This window comes from Rhipicephalus sanguineus, chromosome 6 (assembly GCF_013339695.2).
Source record: "Rhipicephalus sanguineus isolate Rsan-2018 chromosome 6, BIME_Rsan_1.4, whole genome shotgun sequence".
Taxonomy (NCBI): domain Eukaryota; kingdom Metazoa; phylum Arthropoda; class Arachnida; order Ixodida; family Ixodidae; genus Rhipicephalus; species Rhipicephalus sanguineus.
Genome location: NC_051181.1, coordinates 56,070,458 through 56,082,251, shown reverse-complemented (window position 1 = coordinate 56,082,251; position 11,794 = coordinate 56,070,458).

Genomic DNA, 11,794 nt, shown 5'->3' with positions numbered 1-11,794 from the left:
TCGCGGTCGCGGCATTTTCCGGTCACGAACGGCGCGCGCGTTATCAGCGCGACATAGCATTCTTGATAGGAAAGTGACGAGAGCCGGGTTTTCAAGAAAGGAAACGCGAGCAAGCCGCATGACGATTATTGTTGTGTGGCAGAAATACTCCCCAAATACTCGATTTTTTCTTAGAGTGTACGCCCCTGAAGGCCTGAAACCCTTGAAGCGTAGAAAAACAACAATCGTTCTGTTCAATCATTTGATCACCTCTTTCGCAGTTGTTTTTTTTTTCCCTTGTTTCTGTAGAAGTGTATGATTCACTTATTAGTTTACAAACGCTGTATTGGTGTATACATTGTTGCACAGTTTTGTTTGTAATTGAAAATAAAATATGTCAAACTACCAAAGTGTGCACTGTGTGTTCAGGCTTACTGACTGTGCAAATAGAGGTAAGTCATGCTGTTTGGAAAAATAGTTATAGGTTATGCAAAATACTTATAGCTGTTACTGTCTAGAGAAGGACACAGGTGACTTGTGAGATCACAGGGCCAGTGATAAGATGCATGATTAAAGCATTGCAGAATGCATCAATCCATGCATGCAGATGATGGTACCAAGAGTTTCATAGCAATTGTGGTCATTACTGATAGAGAAACTGGTTAGGAATTTCAACTGAAGAGTTTTGAATGCATAAACTATATGTCAGAATGATACATCCATTACAGTGCTGCATTACTGAACTTGTAAGACTGTTCATAAAGAAAATTTTTACTGATAACCGATAGGCCACTGACTGCTGTTTGGGACACAACTGCAAGGAAAGTGCACACGTTCAAGGCCAAATTGCTAAGGTAGCTTGCTAGAAAATAACAAGTGGACTGCCCCCTTATTTGTTTTGAAAGGATACGTTCATGAGATCCAGTTAGCTTAATCTGATCCAATAGCAGCTTTCAAAACCATTTCAGGGAAACTACTGCCGAGATCCTTTAGGGGGACATTATGTGCACAGGTGCTGAAGTGGAACACGTGGAGGTTGAGAATTGAGCAATAAGGAATATGGCATATATATTAGGGTGATTTCATTTTTACATTCATTATTTTGTTCACACAATGCCCTATTACTCCAACAACAGAGCATATAGGTGAAAAACCCTTACGATGCATCCTATTGTATATGTATTGACGTGTGTGCTCTGCAGCTGAGAAAGACAATGGCGACATCAATGAACATCAATGCCTAGTGGGTCTTTGGGATTTTGCCGAAGACATCATGTTTGTCCTTCATAATGAACCGGCAGTGCAACCACACACGGACATAGGAAAGAAGGCACACAACAGAGTGCTGTGTTTCGTGTACCTTTCCTCTGTCCGTGTGTGGTTGTGCTGCTGGTTCATCATGAAAGACAACCAACTAGCCCAAGTTTCAGTTTTGTTAGACATGTTTGCGCCTGCCATTTTTTGTGTCAACAAGAAGTCCTACTCTTGTAGAACTTTTCACTGTCTTGTGTTTGCGTTGTACCGTGACAATGTTCTCTATATTTTCTCTCATGGCTCTGCATCTCATTGTTCTGCTCAGTGTGCAGCTGTGCAGCAGCATAGCATGTTCCTTCATTCACTTAATGCACTAAATAACGGCATGGGTACTCGAAGAAATGGCACAAAATGTAACAACAATAAGCATTGCCAGATGAAACACCTAAATGCCACAGTTCTACAGTAATGGGTGAAGGGAAGGGCTTGGAGCACAGAATGGAAATGAGGGACCCATGCATACATAAATAAGTGCCAGTCTGGCACAGTGATGGATTTGGACACAATGCCTAACTTACTGCAAAGATATGTCTCAACACTGCAAGGGAAAGGTCATGTTTTGAAATGATGCCAGAAAAAGAACAAATACATTTCAGGTCTCAACATTTAGTGAAGGACAAATCTAGTACTTATGCGAATACCCTTCATGTGGCACAATGTCTGACAGATGGTGTGCCGTGGTAACTGCCATGGAAGTGGGCTGCATGTAAAGGATAATATCGAAGAATAGACCGCTGGGTAAATTGGTAATTCATGACTACAAAGAACTGCGCGAAATAAACTGGCACAAGGAAGACGCTTGTCCGTGCGTCTCTCCTTGTGCCAGTTTATTTCGAGCAGTTCTTCGTAAAAAAGAATAATAGCTGCACATTTAGACGTGTATATCTGCATGCTTATGTGAGCGCTATATGAGCTGCTAATTCTGAAAAAAGCTGCAACACTTGTGCTTGAACTACTACAGAATGTTTTTGTGTATAGCTAGTATTGGTACTGGCAATAAATCTTGAATTCTCAAGCACAGTTTGTATTAGCTGCTGTACTAGCCAAAGCTAAGGATGTTGCATGACAGCTGATATTTAAATAAAGGTGCACGTAAAGCTACATGGTATGGAACAGGGGCGTAGCCAAGGGGGTTGGGGGGGTCAACCTCCTCCCCCCCCCTGAAAATTTTCAATTTTGCTTGCGTATATATACACACAGACATGCAAACGCATGCACAAACATACATAAAGCATGGTTGACTCCCCCCACCCCGAAAAAAATTTCTGGCTACGCCCCCGGTATCGAACATGAGGGAGGTTGACTGGGACACGTAAAGCTCAACATTTATGGGTGTGCTATTAGTGTGAAAGCATGCTTTTTATTTGCAGCTGTTATTTGCAATTATGACACTTATTGAGTATAAGAATTGTTCCTCTATATCTACTATTTAGTATTATACGTTTACATGTCGTGTCCCATGATCCGAATCAAGCAGGGTGCTACTGACAGCACATTTTTAAGACAAGTGAATATTTATTCCTAGAAGTCAAGATTACTGCCCGAGTTCAGCCACTTTCAGCATTTTGCTAGTTTATACGTTAAAGCGTTGTTAAGCTGAAAGCATACTCGACTGGATGACGTGGAGTGAAGTAATACTGGCCCTTGTCGCTCCGATCACATCTCGTAGCCAAGGAAAGAATCACTTTCACTCGTCGACAACGGGTGGAATACGAAAACAACCTTCAACCTGCCATGTTCCCCAACACAGGGCCTCCACCAGATCGCACTTCGGCACTGATATGCGGTCAACTGAGGCATGTTGTAGAGCTTAACGTTCATGTTAACCTTCAAGGTGCGAAACTAGTGCATATTTAATATGGGGTTGTTATTTAGATTTAACAGCGCCCATTAAATATTAGAATGTTTCAAGTTAATCTTTGCATTATTCAGTATAATTGCTCACATTATCCTTCTGAATCCTTCAGGCCACTTCTGACTTTTGAAGATATAGCATGGTTTTATCCTTGAAAGCTGGATCATATTGTGACTTCATTCGATTTTAATCATTGCTAGCTTCTTTTGATGCGACGTTTGGCAGGAAACATATGTTCTAATGGGTGATGCAAGCGATTTCATGCGTGCTCTTTCCGTGCCAGTCATGCACTACGTTTCATCGTTTGTGGAAGCCAAGGGGCGCATCACTTCCAACTGTCAACAACGAACGAACCACGAGAGCGACCAACCTCAGACCCGCCGTCCTCCCCAGCACGACAATTCCACGGCATCGCTCGTCGGCGCCGTCAGCCTCGAGCTCGGGAGACTGCATTCTTTTTCTGCGAAGGCTCGTTGTTCTTTCGACTCAACAACGACGTTTCTTTATCGTCTATACTATACTCGGGAGAGAAATGAGCGCGCCCGTTCTGAAAGCTGGTCCGTCTCCCCGTACGCGCTGCACTACACCAAACCCATCTGTTGCGCGAATAAGCGATTATGTGTTTTAATCCGATTCCCTGAGATGAACCTCTACACAATACTGTCCGTATAAACGCACCGACATCAACGCGATGCTCGCGAAGGACGTGGGAGACTGTACTTCGCCGAGTGGAGATGAGATCAGCTGACTTCCATCGCCTGTACTGCGTCAAACATCGCAGCAAACTTTTCTTTGGCGGCTGGTTGCACATCAGGGCACGTTCGGCTGCTGTATGATGCCGGCAAATGGAAATGCACTCGGAAACGCATCGTTCATTGTTCACCTCTGTCTCCGTGCGGGATGCGGAAGCCGTCGGACGAGAAACATAATTCCACACACAAACTGACTGTGACTGCCCGCGAGGGTTCGCTTAAGGTCGTGCACACGTATACACGCGCATTATACGCGAACGATGCCTCTCATATATGCAAAATCATAGCGTTGTAGCCGATCGTAAAATCGTCCAAGATAACGTGAAGTGCATATATAAAGCCGCGGAAGTCCACCCAGATCGTGTGGTGCGGTGGCGTAGTGGTTACAGTGTCTGCTTGTCACGCGTTTGGCCTGGGTTCAAATCCCCGTGGTGGAGTGTGTGTGCTGATACATGGTTTGTGACTCTCCGTGCAGTGTTCTTGTGATGTGTAAATGCATAATCATGAGTTGGAAGGCTGAAAATAACGAAAGAAAAAAAAAGGAGGAACACTGCACGATCAACTACAATGTAGAAGAATTTCTTTTTTTTTTCTAAAAATTTGCGAAAAGTACATATATTTCGACCGCATATTGAGCCGTATATAAGCCGGACAGATTTGACCTGAAATACCGCTTAACCAAATCGACGGTATGCGTTACTTTAAGCGGTCACTTTTAAACGGCCTTCTGGCAACGAGGTGGCCTCGCATATGGAAGAGCCGCATAAACTTAGGCCGCATAAGAAAGAGCCGCTTAGCCAGGGGCCGCATAAAAGAGCCGTATAAGTAGGCCGCTTAAAGAGCCATTTATAAGCGTCGAAAATCTGACCTACTTTCCGCCTTATATGCGTTGTTTTAAGCGGTCGTTTGCTAAGAGTGTAGGGCCGTTGCCGCAACGGAGTGTGACTGCCCGTGTCGATATGGTGAGCAACTGTGTTGGTTTTACTCAGTGCCTTCTGCGGGAAGTCGAATGAATGTCTAAACTCATGAAGAAGCGCAATAAGCTGTGCCCGTTTATCCTGAGGGAGCTCGCTTGCGATGGAGCGGTTGAATACTTCCGAGGAGACGTCATCCGATGTAACACGCGGGGTCACAGCGTTCAAATGAAGTTTTGGTTCAGTTTCGCAGGATTCAATGGGCACGATAGCGTTTTCGTCTACAGGCTGGACGTGGCCAAGCGTCTCGTTAATGTGCAAAGTGAGGGGGCATACGGTGGGGTTGCAAACCAATATTCCCGTCGCATGCTGATGAGGTGGCAGAACCGCAAATGGCAGCGATGTACTGTGGCGGCGACTGAAAACGTCAGATGGCGTGAACACAACGGTAGTGCCAGAAAATTCAGCGCAGTGGACAGGAACTATGACGGCACTCAGAGGAGGAACGTCAGTGTCAGTGGCAACAACAAGCTTGCCGACATGGGGTGGTCGTTCTCTGTCGGTAGATGGGGCCTCAGAGAACACAGAAAGTTCCACCTGCGCGCGCGCGCAGTCAATAACGGCGTGGTGGCGTGACAAAAAATCCCATCCGAGTATTACATCATGCGAACACGTGGCCAACACGAGAAACTCTATGTGGTACAAAACGTCCTGAATGACGATTCTGGCCGTACATGCTCCAACCGGCTGAATTTGTTGCGCACTCGCTGTACTGAGCGAAAACCCGAAAGGCGGCGTCGTTACCTTTCTTATAGATCGACAAAGTTTCCGGCTCATCACAGATATGGCAGCACCAGTATCAACAAGCGCGAGAGTTCGGAAACCTTCAACGAACACTTCCATAACATTGGCGGGGGACAGGCGAGGACTTACACAGTGTGACGACGACGCAGCTCGTGCCTCCGGAGCTGCGGCAATCAGTTTTCCGTCTCCAGCTGGTTCGGTCGGCGACGCAGGAGTGACAGAGAACGGCGCCGTGGGGAGGGTGAGCGACGGGAAGCGAACGGTCGGTACTCGGAAGCACGTTGGCGGTCTCGTTCGGCTGGCAGCGGGTCATGTTCAGCTGGTAGTCGATCACGTTGAGGTGGCGGTTCGCGTTGCGCGTCGTACGGGGCCCGGAAAGAGTAGTCGGGGTACCTCGGTGCAGCAGAGGTCGCTGCGAAGCGCCGACGACAGAAGCGCGCGACATGGCCTGGATACCCGCAAGCGTAGCAAATGGGGCGGTTGTCAGCTGTGCGCCAGGGGTTTCCGTAGCACTGCTGTGTACTAGGCGTCGTTGGTACTCGCACATGTTGAGGAGTCGACGAAGGTGGAGGTCGCGGTGGATTAGCAGTAACAGCGGCATAAGTCAGTGGCGCGGCGACAGGTGTTGGCTGGGAGGCGGACGGCAGTGCCTCGGAGACCTGCTCCTGTATCACCTGTCGGATGGCTGGCGCGAGACGCTCAGTAGTGTGTTCTGTTGTCGGTAAATACGACAGGCACGACAGTTGTCCAGCCACTTCCTCGCGCACATACCGTTTGATTTCTGACAGCAGCGGGTTGTGCTCACCACCGAGGGTCAACGCCGCGAGAGTGTCGTCTGTAGCCGCTGGCCGCCGTGTCAAGAGCCGTTGCTTCCGCAGTTCCTCGAAGCTCTGGCACAGAGTGGCGAGTTCGGACACGGTACGCGGGTCCTTGGCCAGCAGCATCTGAAAGGCGTCGTCGTCTATCCCCTCCAAGATGTGTCTGATCTTGTCTCCTTCACTCATCGAAGGGTTAAGGCGCTTGCACAAGTCGAGTACGTCTTCGATGTAACTTGTGAAGCCTTCTCCTTGCAACTGTGCACGCCCCCGTAGGCGCTGTTCAGCACGGAGCTTCCGTACCTCTGGGCGACCGAACACATCGGCAATGCGTTGCTTGAAATCACTCCAGGTGGTGAATTCTGTCTGGTGGTTGTTAAACCAGAGGCTTGCGACCTCTTTCAGGTAGAAGGAAACATATTGCAGCTTGGAAGAGTCGTCCCACTTGTTGCTTGCGCCCACCTTTTCAAATGTCGACAGCCAGTCTTCGACGTCTTGCTCATCGGTGCCGTTGAAGAAAGGTGGATCGCGCAGGCGCAGCGCCGTGGGCACAATGACCATCGGAGGTTGGGTCGTGCCTTGCTGGGTGGTTTCGTTGGCCATTTCAGGGGCAGCGGGTAGTCTCCTGTTTCGGAGTTCCAGGTTGAGTACCCCGCACCTCCACCACTCTGATACGGGGTTTATTGGCGCAAGTAGCACTTGGGCAGGATGCCTATGGACGCTGAAAGCGGGCGGCGACAACCGACACAAGAATCGCAGCGCTGGCACCAACAGCTCGCGCTTGGCTCTCCCAGCTGAGGTGGTGTCCCACTGCGGCATGTTGTTCTTCCTCCTTACACTGTCTTAAATAATTACGCAGTTGTTGATTTTTAATCATTTACGATCACTGTGAATCGACTAGTGGCAGTTGTGTTTTATTGTGTAATTTGCGTTTTATTTGTGTAATTGCTTCTGTCAGCGCAGCATTAATGCGCACAAATAAATGGCCTGTACACTTCGCGCGTGCGCGCACACACACACACACACACACACACACATACACATTCAGTATCTGATTTCTTTGAGCAGGCATAATCATAGGCGTGCGCACAGGGGGGGCAGGGGGGGCGGCCGCCCCCCTTAATCACCCAAGAGGGGGACGCAAAATTTGCCCTGTACATTGACCCTTCTAGTCACCTAAGAAGGGGGGGGGGCGCAAAATCTGCCCCATACATTGACTTAGTAGGGTGGGGGGGCGCTGCGATGAACCTTCGCCCCCCCTAATGGGGAACCCTGCGCACGCCTATGGGCATAATTTATTTATTAATAATGTAAGCCCTGAGGGCTCATACAGGAATGCGCATACAAACAGTTCTCGCGAAGCATCTATACAAAGAAGACGGGGACGCATTGTGTACAATAGACACGCTATGTCAGTAACATAATAATAATGTCTGGGGTTTAACGTCCCAAAACCACGATATGATTATCAGAGACGCCGTAGTGGAGGGCTCCGGAATTTTCGACCACCTGGGGTTCTTTAACGTGCACCTAAATCTAAGTACACGGGCCTCAAACATTTTCGCCTCCATCGAAAATGCAGCCGCCGCGGCCGGGATTCGATCCCGCGACTTTCGGGTCAGCAGTCGAGCGCCATAACCACTAGACCACCGTGGCGGGGCACGCTATGTCAGTAAAAAAAATACAAGAAACAAAGTCAAGTTGTACAATCAGTACGTCATGGAAAACCAGGTAATGAAATAAAAACTCACAGGCTCCCTTATCCGCTCGCTTAACACGGCTCGAAAGCGAAAGCCATCTTCTTAGTTTTTTGCGCACAAAGCGCGGTTTTGCATTGCCTCCAAGATCGGAGGCACCTCACCTGGTTTTGCACTGCCTCCGTGATCTGCCCACTTTTGACCAAGCTACGATGTCATGTGATAACGGCATCATATGACGTCACGCCAAAATTTGTGAAGCCATGATGACGTCATCACGTGACGATGATTTTTTGCATCCCTCGTCCCCAACGTCGTGGTACGCTGGCGCCGTAGACGCGGGACGCCCACGGTCAAATTCCGCGTTTGATGAGGCATTTAAGGCTTTCGCCTTAAAAAATACGTCCGACACGGTGGTATAGTGGTGACGGAGCTCGGCTGCTGACCCGAAAGTCACGGGTTCGATCCCGGCCTCGGCGGTCGCATTTAGGTGGAGGCGAAATGCTAGAGGCCCGTGTACTGTGCGATGTCAGTGCAGGTTAAAGAACACCAGATGGTCAAAATTCATGGATCCCTCCACTACGGCGTGCCTCATAATCATATCATGGTTCTGGCAAGTAAAACCCCAGATAATATTATAAATAAAAGAGAGAAATAAACGACGCGCCGTGCATCTGCCGCACAAAGTGTAAAACAGTGTTGGAAACACTCAATAATATGTGCATGCAATTGGGCATGCCAGAAAACCTGCAGAAAAATGAACTGCAGATACAAAAAGAAGAAGGAAAAACGCGCGCATGCAAGTTTTACGGCATACTACTCAACAACGTATTCATCGTTTTGATAAGGACTCAAGGTGCAACTCGAGTGCCGATACAGTAGCGGCTACAGATTGTGAGCAAGAAATGTCAGCAATAATAATGATAAAGAAGCGTTCATTTCATTTTAGCAGGATATTCGCACCATACTGCCCCTCCGCCCTTTATTCTTTGTACAATATGTATGATGCCATTTATAATAAACGAGTAAATTGTTTGCAAACTTAGCAAAATGAGTCACCTTAATCGCGCTTAGGTAGCTTCGCAACATTAAAGTGTGTGTGTTCAGATTCATATACTGCTGCTGCTGGCATGTATACAAATACTTTAAACGATTGTTTGTGTATTTGGAATGCAGAGCTTACGAGAAAATTAAGTAAGGCTTTAGACTCTGTCCTTTCCGGCGTAAGGAAGAGGATTGGTTTTCAACATAACAGAGTCTACGTCTACCTCTAGCGCATAACACATGCACAGGCCGTCAGCTTACATGAATTACATGCTTCCTTAATAAACATTTAGGCAACAACAGCAATAAAAGCTGCCCAAGCTTCAAAAAAGGAAAGAAAAAGAGAAGGCTCACTAGCGTGCACTTATTTCCGGACGTATACGCGCACCGTTTCGCATGCTGCCGAGCTGCGGCGGGATTCGCAATGGCGGCCGTCGTAGCAGACGACGCGCCTGTCCTCACCCTCAGCGGAGCGCGCGGGCATCAAGGCACCCTAATGTGGACGCACTCACGTTGACGCCTAGTGGCACATCTCCGTACCGACCACTAACGCCCATGATCACGATTTAATCTTCGCGGTAGCTAAAGTTCTTAACATATACGTGGACACTGCATATGGTGAATCCCGCGCAAATATGGCATCAACAAGCACATTAATAAACACTGATACTCCATATGCACTCCTTCAAAGCGTCGTGAAACGCGAAGAGAAATGCTACGTGCGTCGTGTCTTCCCTCTAGCCTGGCCGTTAATTTTCACAGGGCGAGCGGGGAACGCGGTGTGACAGCCAGACGAGCGTCGGAGAGCTATGTTTCGATATGGATGGATGCTATGAGCGAGGCTTGGGCTAAAGACAACACCTCGCAGTGTGTTAACGCGTTGACGAAAGTACACTTCTATTTAAAACGCGCCGAATGGGACGGTTGTAGCAACGGCACGTTTTTTTTTCGTGCCTGATGGCACACATGTCAACGCTCGGTTATAAAGGGAACACCTATAGCATCCATCCATCCAATATCACTGTGAAAGCAAAGTGTGAAAGATAAAAAGCGCGTTAATGCAACATCGGTTCTGTGTTTGGCGGTAGCGCAGTGGGCTAAACGCCCGCCAGCCATCGTAGCTGACCGAGAGGTCACTGGTTCGACTCCTGTGAACGGAACTTTTTCTTATAGTTTTTTTTCTTTGCCATCTGATGGCGTTCATTTTGCTGACGTATTTCCGTGACGGAAATGCGTCATAAATGTCTTGGTGGACCCCGGTATAAAACACTTTCGTGTTAAAAAGATGGGAACTGTGGCGGTATAGTGAGCCCAATGACGAATGCATAATATTGAATAGTGAAGCAGCACAATCGCCTCGCGCCAGCGGTAAACGAAATGGACATCACAGGTTCTTCTGGGATGTCAGGGCGGTTTATTTTTACAGCGAAAGCTGTTATGAGATCATTTCAGCGGCCGTTTTTGGCGCCGTAGTTGTCCGCCGCCGCCGCCACCGCCGGTGTCCGTAACCACTATCGCTCGAAATAAGAAAAAAAAACGAAATAAGAACAAAAATTCCAGGGTGGAACGAGGTTCGAACCTGGGCCCTCTGCGTGGGAGCCCAGTATTCAACCTCTGAGCCATGCCGGTGCTTGAAACTGCTTTGCAAAAAGGTCCTATACAGGCTTCATGTCGGGAAGGAACCACATTAACATTTCTAATATAGCGTGGTAGAAGAGTAAAATAAGCACCAAGCGTCGCACAACGCGAATTCTGTAACCATTCGTCACACAATGCGAATTGCGCAACGAGAAGGTTGTTGAATGCTTCCAACCCATTACAAAGGACTCCGCCATAATTCTTCATCTCATCATGTACAGCATCGAAAAAGTGCGCATAATGCCTTACATGCGTTTAGCAGGTATCACGGCTCTGCGTAGAATGATGAAAAATGGCATAGTGCCTGCATCCCTACTTCTCAAACATTACAATGATTTATAGCGTAGTGGGTTCCTCGCAAGTGCACTTGTATTAGTTGCCAAGGAAGCCCTTAAGCACATGATACATTTCCTCGGCGTCTCAGTAAAGTTCTTCGACCCCCCCCCCTCTCTCTCCCACGTCAACGTATGTTATACAGCATGACGGGAGAGGGAAATAGCGACAGGGCGTCACTCAATGCAAATTACATAACTGGTGGGCCGTTTAAAGCTTGCAATCCATTACAAAGGGCTGAGCCATAATTTTTCATCGTCATCAGTCGTCGCGTCAACAAAGTGCACATAATGCCTTACGGACGTGTAGCTGGTGCCTCGCTTCTCCGCAGAATGACGAATAATGGCTTAGTAGGTGCTTCCCAACTTCACAAATATTGTGATTTATTGCGTAGTGGTTACCTCGCTTGTGTACTTGTATTAGTAGCCCCAAGAGAGCTTACAACGGGCTCTAGAAACGCCGCTCTTCCAGCTTTCGCTGTGACGGTGCTGCGGTTTCAGCGCAGGCCTGGCGTTTTTTTTAAAATAAAAGTTGATTCGTACTAGAACGAATGTTCTTTTCTCAATTTTGTGCTGCACAGCCTTTTACTTGTTGAAAAATCAGGATATGTCGAGCAATTTCAGTAAGATGTAAACTATGCAATGTCGAA